Source organism: Carassius auratus, unplaced genomic scaffold (genome assembly GCF_003368295.1).
Source record: "Carassius auratus strain Wakin unplaced genomic scaffold, ASM336829v1 scaf_tig00009513, whole genome shotgun sequence".
Classification (NCBI taxonomy): Eukaryota; Metazoa; Chordata; class Actinopteri; order Cypriniformes; family Cyprinidae; genus Carassius; species Carassius auratus.
The window spans coordinates 20,946-38,357 of record NW_020524037.1 but is presented as its reverse complement, the minus strand read 5'-3'; the positions used below and the strand labels follow the sequence as shown (position 1 = coordinate 38,357).

At 37.1% G+C, this 17,412-nt stretch overlaps 1 pseudogene; it reads right to left on the bottom strand.

Annotated features, from left to right (window-relative positions):
* Positions 1-17,412, bottom strand: part of LOC113072567 (MAM domain-containing glycosylphosphatidylinositol anchor protein 1-like) — a 65,960-nt pseudogene that overhangs the window by 35,417 nt on the left and 13,131 nt on the right.

Sequence of the window (17,412 nt, the reverse complement as noted above, 5' to 3'; positions counted from 1 at the left end):
TAAACTCTCACACACACAGCTGTAAGATCTCACCTCTCGTCAAATCACAGGTGTGCAAGGTGTGAGCAGAGGCCTGTGAACCGCGCTCCCCTGCAGGTAGATCTCAATAAAGATGTGTAAATGCATTCAAGCGCTCTTTTTCTCTCTCCCTCTCCTGAGGTTATTCACCCCACTGATTGGAGGTCTGTCATTGGTGCTCGGTTTGGATGCGGACAGCTGTTTGAGTCTCTGGTGGTTGAGTAACATATGGCACAGAGTGTGTTTAAAAGATGAAACTGGGTTTGTCGTTTGTCAGCGAATTTAGAACAATGACTGAATACAGGGTTTAGCTTGTTAGCATCAGTTTAATGGGAAAAAAAGAACTGTAAAAAATGAGGCCAAAATAATAATAGGTAATGAAAGTTTCTCATCTTACTCAGCACACGTTTATTCTAGAGGGATTCTGTTCCCGCACCAGTAAACAAGTGGCACAGCTTTAGAAATTAGGCTTGATGTTTCCTGCGGACTCTGAAAACACAACACTCATTTAAAAAATGTTCTGAATCTTCTTTGGCGAGTTCAGAGGAAACAAAAGCAGTCTGCGCACCTTTTATAAGAAAATGTAAAGAAAATGTTTAAGTAAAGAAAGACAGAATGCTAGTTTAGTTGGGGCGTTTTCTACAAGGAGGCAAGAGAGGCAAGAAAGAAAAAAAAAGCTGTTCTCGAGAGAGTTGGACTTTGGTTTGAGTCTCAGGTCTGGCAGGAATTGTTGGTGGGGGGAGTGAGTGATTAACCAGCTCTCTTCCACCCTCAATACCACGACTGAGGTGAGACCCTTGAGCAAGGCACAGAAGCCCCAACTGCTTCCCAGGAGCTGCAGTAATTTGGATGCCCACTGCCCCAGGTGTGTGTTCACTGTGTGTGTGTGTGTGTGGGCATGTTTTTGTGACATATCAGGACACAACTGTGTATAATGACATGGGTATGACACAGGTATTTCAAGGAGAGGGTGACTTATGAGGGCATAACCCATGTCCCCATTTTTCAAAACGCTTATAAATCATACAGAATGAGTTTTTTTTTTTTTTGAGAAAGTAAAAATGCACAAAGTTTCCTGTGAGGGTTAGGGTTAAGGGTAGGGTTGGTGAAGGGCGATAGAATATACAGTTTCTACATTATAAAAACCATTACACCTATGGGATGTCCCCACTTTTCACAAAAACAAACATGTGTGTGTGTGTGTGCACCTGGATGGGTTAAATGCAGAGCAAAAATCTTGAGTATGGGTCACCATACTTGGCCACACGTCACTTCACTTCAAAGCTCAGGACATATTAATGCACACATCAACCCAATCACTTTATTTAGCATTCAGAAACACTACATTCAGATTCATCACTCGGAATGAATTCAGTCTAATTGAAACAAAATTTGTGCATGTAAACATAGCCTGTTAGAAACAATGGCTCTGCTTTCTTCAGCTCATTACCCCCTCTCTCTTTTCCCTCTCGTCTACATTTCTCAGAGCAACATTTATAAAACATTTATCGACATTACCACCGCAAAGCAGCACGACACATTCAGACCTTAGACAAATTCATACACAAACGGACAGGTCAGTTCACCGTATACTGTAGATTCACACACGAATGGAATGAACTATATTTCACTATTCACACACAGACATTCATTGTTATTCTGCTATGATCAAATATGCACATATACTCAACTAAGTATATTGAGAAACTCATCTATAATCTGTCTCTCTCTCCATCACACACACACACACGCACACACACTCAAGCTCATAAAAGTTAATGCATGCTTGCTGCAGTCAGGATGTTAATTCATTGGTCCCTGTAGACTCTTACTTAAGGTAAGGTTTTAAAGAGGGAAAGATTAGCTATTCATGCACACAAAGACAAGTGGCTAATCTCCCCCTCCCCGTTCGCTTTGATTCCTGCCTCCTTCCATAATTCATCTGCGCTCTTCCGTTCCTTCTGCCCCCCTCTGGGCCAGGTTTCTATGAATAGATGATTAGGATGTCAGAATTGAAAAAAAATCTGATGAAGAGTCACAAAGCGCACACAGTTGTGAGAGATGCACTCATGGATCGCTCCCGACGCACCGCTGCCGCTGTTGGGGTCGTCCCAAGATGTTTGGATATTTCTTATGTTCAATTAATTTCAGTTCTAAATCATACATTTCTTCCCTCAGCTTGTCGTTATGCTTTATGGGATCGCCCTTCTAATAAAGGATACATGAGATGCTGCCTTTTAGCCAAAAGAAAGTGCTATATATATTAAATGCAGCACAACTGTTTTGTTTTTCCAGTTAAAAAAATGTCTAAAAATGCTAAAAGCAAGACTGGTTTATTTAAACATATTAAGGCTTGTTTTCAGAGAATGTATCTTTAATACTGGTGTATTTTGTTTTAATCCAATGGCAGATATTTTCTTGTGTAAGAGGAAAAAAAAATCTGCCAGTGGAGTATCTTAATAAGTGATGCTTCTCATGAAAATGTACCTTGTTTAAGGGGAACTGTAGATATTTAACTATTAATATTTTTAACACTTAAAATAATTTATCTGAGTTTAATGGAATAACGAAAAATGTAATCAAATGTAATCAATTAAATGTATATATATTTTTTTTTTAAAAAAATATGCATCTATTCAATCTTATCTGTATGCCTTATATGCTGAAAACATAGAAAAAATACTTGTTGTCTCATCACAGTCACTAATAAAGTTATGAATCATGTAAATGACAGCCTGTATTTTCAACTCAGAACAGCAGAAGAAGAAAAAGTATCACTGGTATTTACTGTTGTTTTTTTTTTTATTTCTATCTAAAAACAGCTGTCAAATCACATCTTGCCTTGCACTTTTTCTCCGTTAAAAAACTGAAGCATTGTGTTATTCAAGTAATTCATGCTTGGTTGGGAACACTGGCAGCTAACGGTTCACTTGTGTCCTCAATGTCTATGGTGGTTATTATAGACCTGCACTGAAGATACTACCTTTTCAGTCAGTGAGCTTCACAGTGGAAACTGGGACATATTTACAATTTTTAGTAAACTATCTAGACACTGTATTTCAGACAATGCATTCAGAAATGCAAAGCAGATATTCATGCGGCCTCACACTGCTGACTCAGGGATGAAGGTCAAAAGACAGGAACTATGTGAACTACTGCTGCTTGGGTGTGAAATAAAGATAGCTTTACAGTATATGACCATCCAATCCCATCTGGCAAAGTCGAGTACGATGGACACAATGAGGACATATTCATCTCTGTGGAGAAGAACTCAAGCTACTAAACACAATAGGTTTGCACATGCTATGCAACTTCTTATTGCGATTTTTGTGCTAACAGCAATATTTTCGTCTAAAGTGACCAGCGAGGTTAACCCTAAAAGCCAATTTACTTCATCAATGACACGGTTAGGGAAGAAACGTGACCTCAGAATAGGCTTTAGTATCACTGGATTTTAATCCAAGCTCTTTGTTTATCACATAGACTACAATATGGTTTGACATGCTTGTCCATGTTCCTTAATATAGCACCTTAGGGTGTATGACCTGTTTTTATCCGGCAGGGATGGAATGCAGACCCAATCAGGCTGCTTGTGTGTTCTTGTGTTGCACCTGTGGGGTTCTGAGAGTCTCTTTAATGCAGGACAAGCAGTGATCGATCCACTGTCTGCTCCCTACACAGAGCACACGATTCCCCTGACTCCTATTACAAACACACTTATTCTACTCATCCACATCCCACTGAGCCACCATAGAGAAAGAAAGAGAGAAAGAAAGAAAGAAAGAAAGAAAGAAGTAAATATTAAGCTTCCAGTGTCTGTGGGTGTTTGCTTTACCTGTTGGACATTGATCCAGTAACCAGTGATTTTGTCCACAGCGCCGGGCTCTTTCTGTGTCCACTGCAAGATGTAGGAATAATTGTTCTTCAGTGTGCGAATGGGGTTTGGAGTGTCGTAGTAAAACTCTGCATTATACGGCTGAGCTAAATGAACAAACAAACCAAAACAGAGCATGACTAGTTAGTCAAATACTTAAAAAAGATAAACTACTACCATCTTATTTCGCAATAAGGAAGTAAGCTATTTTCTGTGAATGTGTGATGCTTTCAATTCATTAGCCACTTGTATGTAAATAACTAGTGTGGTAAAAGGTAAAACTATGTGCACTACAAACTGGTGTGTCTATAAATATGTTGATGCATTCAAATAATATGAAAAAAAATACAGTTTGCAATATCAAGCAGCATAATGGACTATTAAAAATAAGTTGGATATCCGACTGAAATTGCAGTGGTTCTGCTGCAAGACATAGCTGTTACATTGAATATAATGTTGAAAACCTGTCTGCCATTCTAGGTATGCATATTTAATTGTATTTTTTATTGCAGACAAAAAGCCATTATTGGGTCATGACCCACCGAGTGAAAATCAATTATCTACAGCATCAATGAAGGACAAGCATCTCATTAAAGGAGAACTGTTTAATTTAGTGTCACCAAATGAAACTGCAACTCCGGGGCGCATTTTAAACTTCAAGTTTTGTCTGGTGCAGCGGATAGGGAATAAATTATATATTTGCAATGCTATTTGCGAGGAAAATACACGCACCCATAAGCAGATACGCTGTATTAAAGTAATTTTTTATTTTAGTGAAATGTCAGTTTCTGGTGTTTCAATGTCCCTTACAAAAACCTTTCATGTTAACCAACATACAGTATCTGAAAAAACAAAATTTTACATTAAAAAAAATTAAATTTTTGAGAGCATTCAGAAATAACATTTACATTACTTAATGGGAATGTTAGCAAAATGTTCTTAAAACATGCTTTTGTTAGCTGGGGTACATTTCTGCAGAAATGCCTTTCGTAGTATTCAGAGGAAGGAACACTGCATGCTAAATGTTGCAACACAATTCCTTCTACAATGGTGTTAAATGTTACACAGCAGTTAGGCCTTTAACAGCAGTCGTATTAGTGTGTGACGATAGAACTAGCTGATTAGGATTAGCATTAGCACCTCTCAGCTGTCATGATGTGTTGGCAAAGCTAAAGATAAGACCCTACTGAGAGGGAAAAGCCTAACAAGTCTGCAAAGATGGCAGCCAATTCTTTTGTAGGGAAGTGATGATTAAATTATGTATGTGATGTGTTTCCACTGTTGGTTGTAATGTTGGTGAAGTAAATCCACACTTTGCTGAAGAAGCGTTAGCAAACTCTTGAGCAGCTAAAACAGTATCATGTACTCCTCCATTGTTGTGTATGTTTGTTCACGCTTGCCTTTAAAATCAACACATACTGCAGATGTCTACATATCTAACACGTACTACGGATGTGCATAACGTCACTGTTTTCAAAGATTCCCGTATTGGGTGTTTACATGGAAATGATAACAGTGGCGTTATCATAAACTTGCATTTAGAAAGACGTTTTCAAAAATATGCGTTTTCAGTCCCCAAAACACTGTTGTGGTGTAAACGAACAGGCAAAATGTGAAAAAAGTTTCCAGTTTTTGGCTGAAAATGTTGTTGTGTAAATGGCCACTAAGAAAAAACTGGCCACCTACTGGTACGACCAAGATCAATTCTCCCACATAAAACATACAGTACGTGTTTTACAACTCACCAGACACAGTGAAGGTGCAGGTTGAGGTACCCACTCCATTGCTCACTCTGCACTCGTAAGTGCCATTATTTGTGGTGTCTAGTTTGAACCGGAGCAGAGGGACACTTTGAGGGTCCACCGGTGGTGTTCGGATGGGGATCCCATTACGGTACCAGCGGGTGCTGGCTATCCGGTTTGGATTTGACTTGAGAACCAGGCATCGGAGATTGACTGTCGAAAGCGTTTGAGAACGGACATCCAGCAGGACTGGATCCACAACAGGAGGGTCTGGTGGAGAAAGAAAGACTATTACACTGGAATTCATCCTTGATTCTTCATTTGTCAGTGAATATTTTGGGTAAAATTAAGATTTTAAAGTCATTTTTTACCAGTTGCATCTCTTTTAGCCTTCTGTGCTGACATTTTGACTTCTACAGTTCACTTTGTTAAAACGCTCTTTAGAGTAAGGTTCCCAAACTGCATTTTTTTCACTAACAGGACAAAAATCAATTTAAGGAAAAGAACAGTAAATGAACTGACCACTCTTGAGATTTTACTGGAATCAAAGCCCCACATAAACCATGCCAAAGCACTTAGGACACAATGCATGAATCCATCGCACATGCCGACGATGTTCAGATGACAGATTGCAAGCGACTACCTGAATCAATAAGATGGGGTCCACATTGTCTCAGCTAATTGCACGGAATCAATCTATATAGTGTGCAAGAGCTAATGACTAATTACAGTCTACCAGGGTCTGGTTAGACACTCTGCATGTATGAAGTGATGTGACTGCAAATTAGCATCACAGCACCTCAGGAATACATCAACAGTACATTACTGTAACTATTAATGTGCAGAGAGCATCAGGGTGTAATTAACTTATGAACTTTAATTCAGCGTTTCCAATGACAATATAATTATGAAACCTTATTAGCTTCAGATTGATTTACAAACTGTTTGGTTGTACAGGATGATATCTTTAATGGACAATCATTTGAAATAGACATCTAACATTCTAAACGATTATCATCCCCATTTTCCATGATCCAATAATTCCTGATAGAGTTTTTGTTTTTGTCTTTTGAAAAATATGTCAGATTAAATAAATAATTTGGCTTTGTTAACTGGCATCTCACACTTACAAGGTGACACGAGTGAAAATAAAAAGGAAAGTTGTGTCAGAGGAAGTTATCAAATGGTGATGAAAAAATATAAATAATATTAAAACAATAAATAAAATTAAACAAAGACAAAAAAAAAAATGTTTGTCTTTCATTTGCAAAAATATGGTAAAACAAGACCAGGTCTGTGCATCAAGGAAGCAGAAAAAGATCAAATTGATTTCACTGACTTTGAAAATTATAACAATCAAATTTTTTTTAAATTCCCACAAGGTTCTCGGGTTTGTGATTTGGATCTAAGACTAAGAAAACAAACAGTGTGGGAAAGAACTAGTACTCCAGCCGAACCTCTCCATAAGTGGCATGATTTTTTGCAGTAAAAAAACAAAACAAACAAACATATATATATATATATATATATATATATATATATATATATATATATATATATATATATATATATATATATATATATATATATATATATATATATATATATATATATATATATATTTGTATTGTTATTATTAAATAATTTACGTGAACACAAAAGCCCATTTCGCATTATAATATGATTAAAGTTTGTATATGTAATTAGATGGTTATACATTTTTTCCCGCCAAAATAAAATATGCTTAGACATGTCCCAAATGTTGCAAAGAGGTTAGGTAAACTTAAATTAAACTGAATAGAAAAGCAGCTGCGCTAGCAACGCCAGAGTCAGGAGTTCCAGTCCCATGGAACGCCTGAACTTATAAATTATGCATATTCATTATGTATGATGAATGAATAAAACAGCTCATATGAGATTTTCTTGGACTTTTCTTACTTTTCTGAAATGTATATCCTTTTACTGATTATTTGTTGACAAAGAAAAAATGCTGAATGCATTGAAAAGATATGAATGTGGGGAGCAAAGAAAGCATAAAAACAGACACAGCCTAAACAGAAAGAAAAGTGAAGTTGGGAAATGCATAACAAAAGGTGCTGTGAATGATACTGTACAGCATTATAAATTCCCTTGATGTGACGGGCGATCATCTGTCTTGCATTTTAACGTAGTTTGTGAAAAACATTTATCTAAACTCAACAGGAAGAGGTGATTTGCTCTCATCTATTCTCATAATGAAGTTTACACAAGACTATTTTCATTTCACAACACAGCGGTTCCCATAAACAAACTAGAATCATCCGTCTCATGTGAAAGGACACGTTTCTGTAGTCAAAACATCATAAGCTTCAGCCACCCAACAGCACTGATAAACATGAGAGCGAAGATAAAACTAATTCAAAATAAAGACACAAGAGAAAACATATTCTGTATACATACATATTAAATATAAAAAGTTTCCTGTCATTGGCCATTAAAAGAGAGGAAAAGGAAAGGGGGAAATTGAGAATATAACGGTATGTTAAATATGTTTATGAGTTTGTTTCTTTGGAGCAGATTTGAAAAATGTCATCTCTGTGAATGGGTGCCGTCAGAATGAGAGTCCAAGCAGCTGATAAAAAAGTCACAATAAGCCACACCACTCATGTCCATCAATAAATGCCTTATAAAACAACAAGCTAAGAAACAAACCCATCATTAATACTGTAACACTTCCATAATCCATAATGAACACTCCCTGCTGTGAAAGAGTCCTCTCATATCAAAATCTAACCAGTTTTGGACTATTTTCACTTGTAAATGGTGCTTCATCTGTTCATATTTCTCTCCTGAATCAGACAAGATGACTTTTTCACTGGAGAAAGCTATATTATTGAATAAAAGAGTTTATTGATCGTTGCTTGCATTTTTAATTCACAAGCAACGATTTGAAGTTAAAAATGTTTTAAAGTCACATTTGTTTATTACAAACACACAGCTTATGTATTACATTTCCACTTCTGTGTGACCTTTTCCTTTAATAATGATTACCATTACATTCTACATATATATTACGGGTTTTTCTATTATTAAATATTTATAATTGTAAATGTATTTATAAATTAAAACATTAGTATTCATAATTAAAACCTTATGTGTAATATTTTAAATATAAATATTCATTTTATTTAAATCAATATACAGTACATAAGTTTGTTTCTTGACAGGTTTTGTGAGATTTAGCCTCTCAATGCCTGAAATGTGGTTCAGTTTCAGGCAGATGCTGTCTGTCTCTCCTGACACAGAGAGACAGGACGAGGTGTTAGACAACATCCCCCTGTCTTCAGCTCCAGAGAGACAGGCAGAGCCACCTGGCTCATAAATCAGACCTGCCGTGGGATGAAGCACAGCGGTGGGCTCCAAACTGCCTCCATCCTGCAATACTCTGCAGTAGCTGGGCCCGTTACGGCAGCGATATTGACAGAAAATAGAAACAAAGGGACTGAGGATGTGAGGATAGACTAGATGTGTGGGGGAGAGGGTGATTCATATGAGCTCTTAATGAAGCTATCACTCATTTAGCTGAAACACAACATTCTGGGATTTCTCATGCCATGAGGACATCCAAAGAACTACAATTTGTTCACAGCATGCTCTGCATTACATGTTTTGGGGTATATAGTGTTTAAGTCACATGCACAGCATTTATACTTCATCTCTGATTGTATGGGCTGTGCAGATTCATTGACTGTGCTCTTTAATAACAGTATAAATCACGTAGCGGTTGTCATCATTTATCACAATTGATCACAGGCCGAGCAATGACATGCTCCGCTCACCTGAGACAAACTCGTTTACCTAAACGCTATCTGCCAGATGGAAAGAGACGTATACTGAAACAACCACACAGAATATAATAACAAAACAGCATATGATCAATAAAAATAAGTCTATTGTACACAATGTAGTTAAAACAAAGATAAGTTAAGTACATTTTCCAATACACTTGCAGTTTCTACTTTTGCATGTTTAACCCTGTGCTGTGCTGAAAATCCTTTACCCAATTTAGTGTTCCGGGTCAAAAAAAGACTGATCTATATATTTAAAAAATCCTGCTTATAAATCTCGGATTTAATCTTTTTGACAGAGTGTCTTCTTTCAGTTAGCTCAGATCTAAACATGATCCAAGAAGAAATACAAAACCTGTGCTGACTGAAAGAAAACCAGTTGATAAAAATATTATGCATGCTGAGTTCTCCTGAAATACACTTTAGGTTCAATGCCTTGTACACAATGGTATTGGTTCATAGCCTGCACCTTGAGGGGCTTGAACCACCAGCCACCTGGCTTTCCCAGCCACAATGTCACAGCTCCAAAAGCTCTTTGTGTGACACTCATGGTCAGATACTCCTCCTGTGCAGTGAATGCACCGACGCACACTCAAATTCAGCATCGTCCTGTAATCACATGGTGCATTTTGAAGCAACACAATAAACACAGGATCCATTATGAGAGCACAGAGTGCTTTGCCCTGCTAATGGCTCGTGTGAAAAGGGCTGATGCACACTGAGTGTTTCAGGGTTTAGCCTGTCTATCTTTTGTGTGGTTGTGCGTAGCTTGAGCACTAATGAATTCAAGGCTTTTTAGTTTGGCAGTAACAAAACGCACTCCACGCAGGCATCATAATGCATTATGAAAACTCTGAGCACATTAACACAACCGCCAGCCCCCAAATACTGCATCGAAAAATAGCAGGATCAAAATCATTGACAATGGCCTGTTGGGTCTTAATGGAAAACACATATCACTTTGTATCTTTGGTCATGCGTTCAGAGACTCAATCTATCCTCAGTCAATGGATCGCATTACAATCAAGATTAAAATCACATTAGAATGTGAGGCACCAAATCAAATGCAATCACGTCATCGATTGAGGCAATTTCATGATAGATTTCATTACCGCTGTCCTTTCTCAGACAGGCACAGAAGTGGCGTTGCCTAAGATGTTCTGGGATGTTTCCAAACTGTGTCAATTGACAAATAATGTGCGATAAGTCCAGTGGTCTGGTCGACTGACAAATAAAAAACCCTCTGTGAGCTTACAGAGAGACTAGAGTGGGACTTTCTTTGAACACTCTGGATAACCTCTTAACTCTAAATCCTTTTAATTTACAGTTGAAACTGCTATATAGTTTGTTCTGCGCAATATAGACCAAAATAACAAGCAAACTAACTTATTAAACATGCAATGTTGTTCACAAGTCATTTAATGGAATCGGCCATACTTTTGAGTATGATACAAAATATATGAGGAAAAAAAATCTGATTCAATAGTGATTATGCACTACAACTGTAATGTTACGGGTCAAACTTTCGATGGAAATGAATACTTTTGTAAAGTAATTATGTTTAATGTTTAATTTATTAAACATTTATAATGCTACAAGATTTCTATTTCATATAAATGCTATTCTTTCAAAATTTCTAATGATCAAAGCATCCTAAATTTTCTTTGACTAGTTCTACTAAACAATAAGCACTACTTTTTTTTTTTTTTACTTTTTTTTATTACTTTTTTAATAAAAATTACAAAAGTTTCTTGAGCTGCAAATAAGCATAATAGAATGATTTCTGCAGGGTCATGCAAAGATTGGAGAAATGATGCTGAAAATAATATTTCACAATATTACTGTATTTTTTTATCAAATAATTTCTGCCTTGGTGAGCATATGAGACTCAAAAACATAAAAAAAAATCTTCCTGATCACTAAATATGAACGGTATTATCCATAAAATATACAGCCAAAAATGTAAATTTATATTTTGATAAAAAAAAATAAGACATCTGGAATAATTGTACAAGTTATAATAGAAAATAAATAGTCAACTTCAATTGCTAACTTTGGCAACCCATAAATATTTTATTAACACTCATTTATGCAAACCATGGGGAGAAACGCAGTTCACTACTTGTACATCATTTCAATGTAGCAAGGTACTTATAACTTTAGCAGTTTCAGAGTAGTTCTCTAATTGAAAAACTTTGTTTGATGACTGAAACACTTACACTCAACATTGAGCTGCACCTGACCCTGTCGCCGTTTGATGTTTAGGCCATTGTAAGGAGCTGTTTGGCAACGGTATGCTCCCATCATGTCCCGCGTCACATTGGTCAGACGCAAACGGCCATCACGTGTTTCCACCACCCAATCCCCCGATGGCATTGGCAGGTCCTTGTTTGCCCGAGACCACAGAACAGGTGGGCGGGGCTTACCATCGACCAAACACACAAGCTCTGCGGTACCGCCCTCGCTGACATTGACCACACCCCCTCCGACTGGCACACTCAGAACTGGAGGAATGACTGGAAAAGAGGAAACAAAGTTGGAAGAGGAGATCTATTGGTTTAAGAAGTCAGACCATTATTTTTGTATTTTTTATTCAATAGCTGTGTATCAAAAAAGAAACAACAACAGGTTTATGACCAACGTTTTGAACTGCAACTTCTCTCTCTATATTTAGCTTAATGATTCATGACACTCAAATGTGATGTTTACAAAAAATGTATATGCAACATCTTGTGTCATCATTGTAAATCTGCTGATACTGAAAAAAATGAAACAATTAGAAAAAATCCATTCGGAATAGTATTTTATTGCATTAATTAATAAACGAATCAATAAACGATTTATGTCTTATAAACAGCTTGCCTAAACAAGGCCAGTTGGCAGGTTAACAATACACAAAAGGAACAATTAATTCTGATACGATATAGAATAATTTATAAGATAAGATATATCGTACATTGTTTTAGGAGACTACAGTGTTAAATCTACTGGACCAACACCAAAACACAAAGGAAAAAACATTCAAAATAATGACCATATGGGGTGGACAGTCGTCAAACAGTAGGACAGAAAGATCATAAAGCAAGAGATAAAGAGACTGTCAGATGATCCGATTGATCATGCAAGGTACTGCAGTCAGAAACAGAGAGGAACCCAAGAGAAGGTCGAAACTTCAGGGAAAAAAAGAGGAGAAACACAGAAAAAATAGTATCCTGCTGAGATAAGAGAGAACAGATCAGAGGGGATGCAAATGCATGAGGGCGTCAGTTTTTCCCAGAATTCAACAGTTTACTACCATCAACCCAACAGAATGGCCATTCCCACATTATCACGGTTTACCCACGAGGCATAAGTTTAACCTCTCTGATAGCTGGAAAACACTCAGACAGCATGTTGGGCAGAAAGAGAAATGATTTGTGCTAAATATTCATTGTTCTTTTTTAGATTTCTTTAAAAGTCATTTTGTGAGTGTTTTTTTTTTTTTTTTTTAGGTAAATTAACGTTTAAGCTTGCTATTATATGAACATAACACTCTATGTAAACACCATGATAAATAAAAAATAAAACGATAGACAGATATAGACAGACAGACAGCCAGCCAGACAGACAGACAGACAGACAGACAGACAGACAGATAGATGGTAGATAGACAGACAGATAGATAGATAGACAGACAGACAGACAGACAGACAGACAGACAGACAGACAGACAGACAGACAGACAGACAGACAGACAGACAGATAGATAGATAGATAGATAGATAGATAGATAGATAGATAGATAGATAGATAGATAGATAGATAGATAGATAGATAGATAGAGCAAACAACATCATCAGCAACGAGCAGAAGGAGTCCGATCAATGGGCCATTTCACAGTACGAGCACATCAAGTGAGTTTTAAAAGCTCTGAGGCCTTAAACCCACAGTGTCTTTAGTATTACAATCACTGTCTCACCGCTGCTCTGTGTGATGTTCACGTCCACTCGCAGTTCAGGAACGCTGCTCCCGGGGAAGTTGGCTACACAGCTGTAGGTGGCCTGATCTCTGAACTTCATGTCCACGATCTCCAGGCTGCTGGTGCCTGGTGGCATGTCTGGGTCACTGCGCAGCACGATGAGGCTGTCGGTGGGGTAGATGAGCGCTCCGTTCTTGTACCAGGTGTAGTTCACCTTGTCCTGGGGCTGGGCGTCAACGTGGCAGGAAAGTTTAAGGTCTCGACCCATCTGTATGCTCTCACCATCTTTGTTGGAGTCTGGCGTGATCTGGAATGTTAAGTTCTTCATGGCTAACAGAGAAAGAGAAAGAATGACATGGTAATCATTTAAGTGAAAGAAGCATTTAAGTTATAAATAAACCCATTTCTAGATCTATCAACTTTTTATTCACCAGTGTTTATAACTACAACTATTCAAAATCAATAACTGGAATTTGAATATTAGACCAAAAAAAAAAAAAAAACTTTTGTTAGCTTTTTCTACCTAACTTAAATAAGTTTAAGTACTAAAATTGCTAAAAAAGTACTAAAACTAAAATGGAAATAAAAACACATTAAAGCTATGTAGTAATACAATATGAAAAATATGAAAAATAAAAGCTAATTGAAAATTTTTATGAATAAATATATAATAGTAATTAAGAGTCTAATATTTTTTTTGGGGGGGGGGGGTCTATGAAAGACTGAATTAATTGCATTTTATGTTGGTCTTGCAACAGGGTTCTATGCTATGCTACTATGCGGGATTAGCAGAAATGTGTCATAAAATATGCAAAAACCTGTGGGTGCCCTTTAAATGGAAGGCACAGCTGTAGTATAATATAATAATAATAAATAATAATAATAACAACAACAATTTTAAAAGAGCAGGACATAATAAAAAGGGAATATAAATAAATAAATAAACAATATTAAAACTAAATATTTAACATTACATATTAAAATTAAGTTTCAAATACTAGCATGTAGTATAATTAAATAATTTGTATTTTTATGTTTTAGGAGAGTTTAGGTTTAAAGCTTTATTTCAGTGTAAATTAAATGATGTCATCATGTAAACAGAAATAAATGCATAGTCTTTATAAAGTGTAATATTGCAATGGCATCATCACTGTCAGTTACATGTAGAACACTGAAACAACTGAACATTCCTAAATGTAGAAATTCCATTTAATCATATGTTTCTGAAAAAGTATATAGCTTACGAAAAAGACATACATACACATACAAATAGACAGCACATCTAAGACTCAGAGGATCAGCAAGACAAAGACTGAATGCAGTCTGTACAGGAGTGAACTGAACTGATTTAATTTCTCATGAAACCATCTCAGGGGTCGGTCTGCTTTACTACAAACGCTGAATGCATTCATGTGGGGAAAAAAAGTTACATTTACATGATAAAAAAAAATGCCTCACTCATGAACTGCTTTTTAAGATGAAAACAAGGAGCTTGAAGGCAGTATCACAAACACAGCTGAAAAAGCTTAGAAGATCCATATCACCCTGCATTTCAACAGACGGCTGCTTTACCTGGATGACTGGCTGCGCTCAGGCGTCCGTGGCACCTGTGTGCGCGTTTGACACAAAGCGAGCTCATTACCATCAACAGAGACGGATCCACCGTGCACCCCGTGCATTCTGAAATAAGACGCTTCTACTGCTAATTACCTCAATTCCTCTCAAATTAATTGGAGCAAATAAAAATGATTAAGAAGCTAAGAATAGCTCCAGGCCCTGATGAACGGCAGGCGTTATGGCAGCCGTTCCTGAATCACCCTCTCGGCTTGAGGAGTTTAACATGATCACACACTGCCAAGAGAGCTAATTACAGTTCAACCGCTAACTCACGCTCATGCCACATAAACACACGCTCCCACGCATACATATGAAGAAATCTGGCTCTGCAATAATTGTGCTAAGCGCGGGACAGACAGAAAGTCATAACTCATTCAATGCGTGTCAATCAAGCGGTCTGAGGAATATGTAAACTTAAATTGAATCTGATGGCTTGAGATGTAACTAATATTTCAGCCATTAAAGGTGAAGTGATTTCTGTGCCACCCTACAGAAATGCTGAAATAAAGACCAGAGATGATTCAATCTATCTATCCATCTATTTATAAACTTATTCTAGTTAAAGTGACATGAATTTCCAATGCATTTGAATTCTGTTTCCTTACCTTCAAACTCAAATGTCAGTACATGTGTAAAAACGAGCACACTTACTTCTCACAACGAGGTTGACAGTTCTCCTCGCAGGGTTTCCCACATTGTTGACGGCTGTGCAGTTGTAGACGCCGGCATCAGAGGGAGTGACGGACCGGAGATTGAGGGACCCCCCTCGGATCACAGAGCGCTGAGGGAGGGACCCAGGGTACCGCGACCAGGTGACCGTAGGTGTGGGGAACCCTGATGTTACCTCACATGACAGCATGACGTCTTGGCCTGGGTCCACCATGTACGTCTCATTCACAGACAGCTTTAGAGCAGGGGGAGCTGCGAATGAAAAACAGTGTACAAAAGTGTGCATCATTTAAAGCTGGTAGGTTTCCTGTTTACAGTATGTCTAGATGAGTGAGTCTTTCATTTACAGATTAGAGCAGAACAAGAGAAGAGCAGTTGGTCTTGCTTCAACGTGTGAATCCTTCAAAGCTAAAAGTGTTCTGACAAGAGGGTCAATCCTACCATTGATCAATAATAACCTTTCAAGAGAAATCACCTCTTCGCTGCTTCCTCTGACAGTTTTTAGAGGAAAAAAACTTGCAGGTCTTGCAGGTCTCTACTCGGAAGATGCCTGTTATGATCGAGCCTCTAGACTCAGAGCAGAACTTGTCTTTTATATAACAAACTATAAAATATTTTCTATAAAAACTAATCCTGGCAGTCACAAACAGCTTGTTTTATATTTAATTACATTAATGTTATAAGTTGTTTTACTAGAAATATTTTAATAGGCTACCATGTAAAGAATACTGCTGTAAAAAAGCACCTTATTTGTTTCAAGTGTTTGTAAACCAAACGTTATTGCATTTTTGTTCGTACAGCAGTACTTTTAAATGAAAAAGTGCACAATACACTACTCTTGAATGCACAATTAGTTTTGTGCATAACAATGTGATCAATTGCAATTAATCACAGACAACCATGCGATTAATCGCTAAAAAATTATCGTTGCCAAGCAATGATATATACAATTAATCGAATATATATATATATATATATATATATATATATATATATATATATATATATATATATATATATATATATCTGAAAACCTTTAACATTAAAGCAAATATATTTATGGAAATAAAAGCTGTTTCTCATTTCTCTTTACAGAGAAACTAAATATTTACTATGCTATACACAGATGGCTGCAAAGAGACACTGACACAAACACATCAGTCCTCATGAGATTTGAATTTCTCAGTCTGCTTTTATGTAATCATGTTGGAAGAAACAGGAAACTACAGAAATGAAATGGAGATTGGAACTTGCATACCCAAAATCGACCCCTCTTTCATGTCTCACAGCACACAACAGTCTGTCTAAATGGCATCACTTCCATCTGTGTTCATTATTTCTGCAGTCTAGGACTGTCATACTGTACCTGAACAAGACCAGACTGCATCATAAACTCATTAGTTAAAAATGACTGTAATTAGAAAGCAGAAAACTTGCCAATGTGCTTTTAATCTACCTACAAATTAATTGTGTTTGGCAATATCTGAGCTCTGAATAGACTTGTAAAACACCTCACATATAATGCCAAATAATCTCATTCAACGTCTATGAGGCCAAATAAAACTAATCCAAAAAGTTGAATAAGGGGCCGTTCACATATCGCGCCTAAAAACGCATGGAAAACGCTAGGCGCGCCGCTTTTTTCCTTCTTTCCAAAGCGCTTGGGCAGAAGAGCTCCTGAGGTGTCTGCCTTTGCTAACAACCATG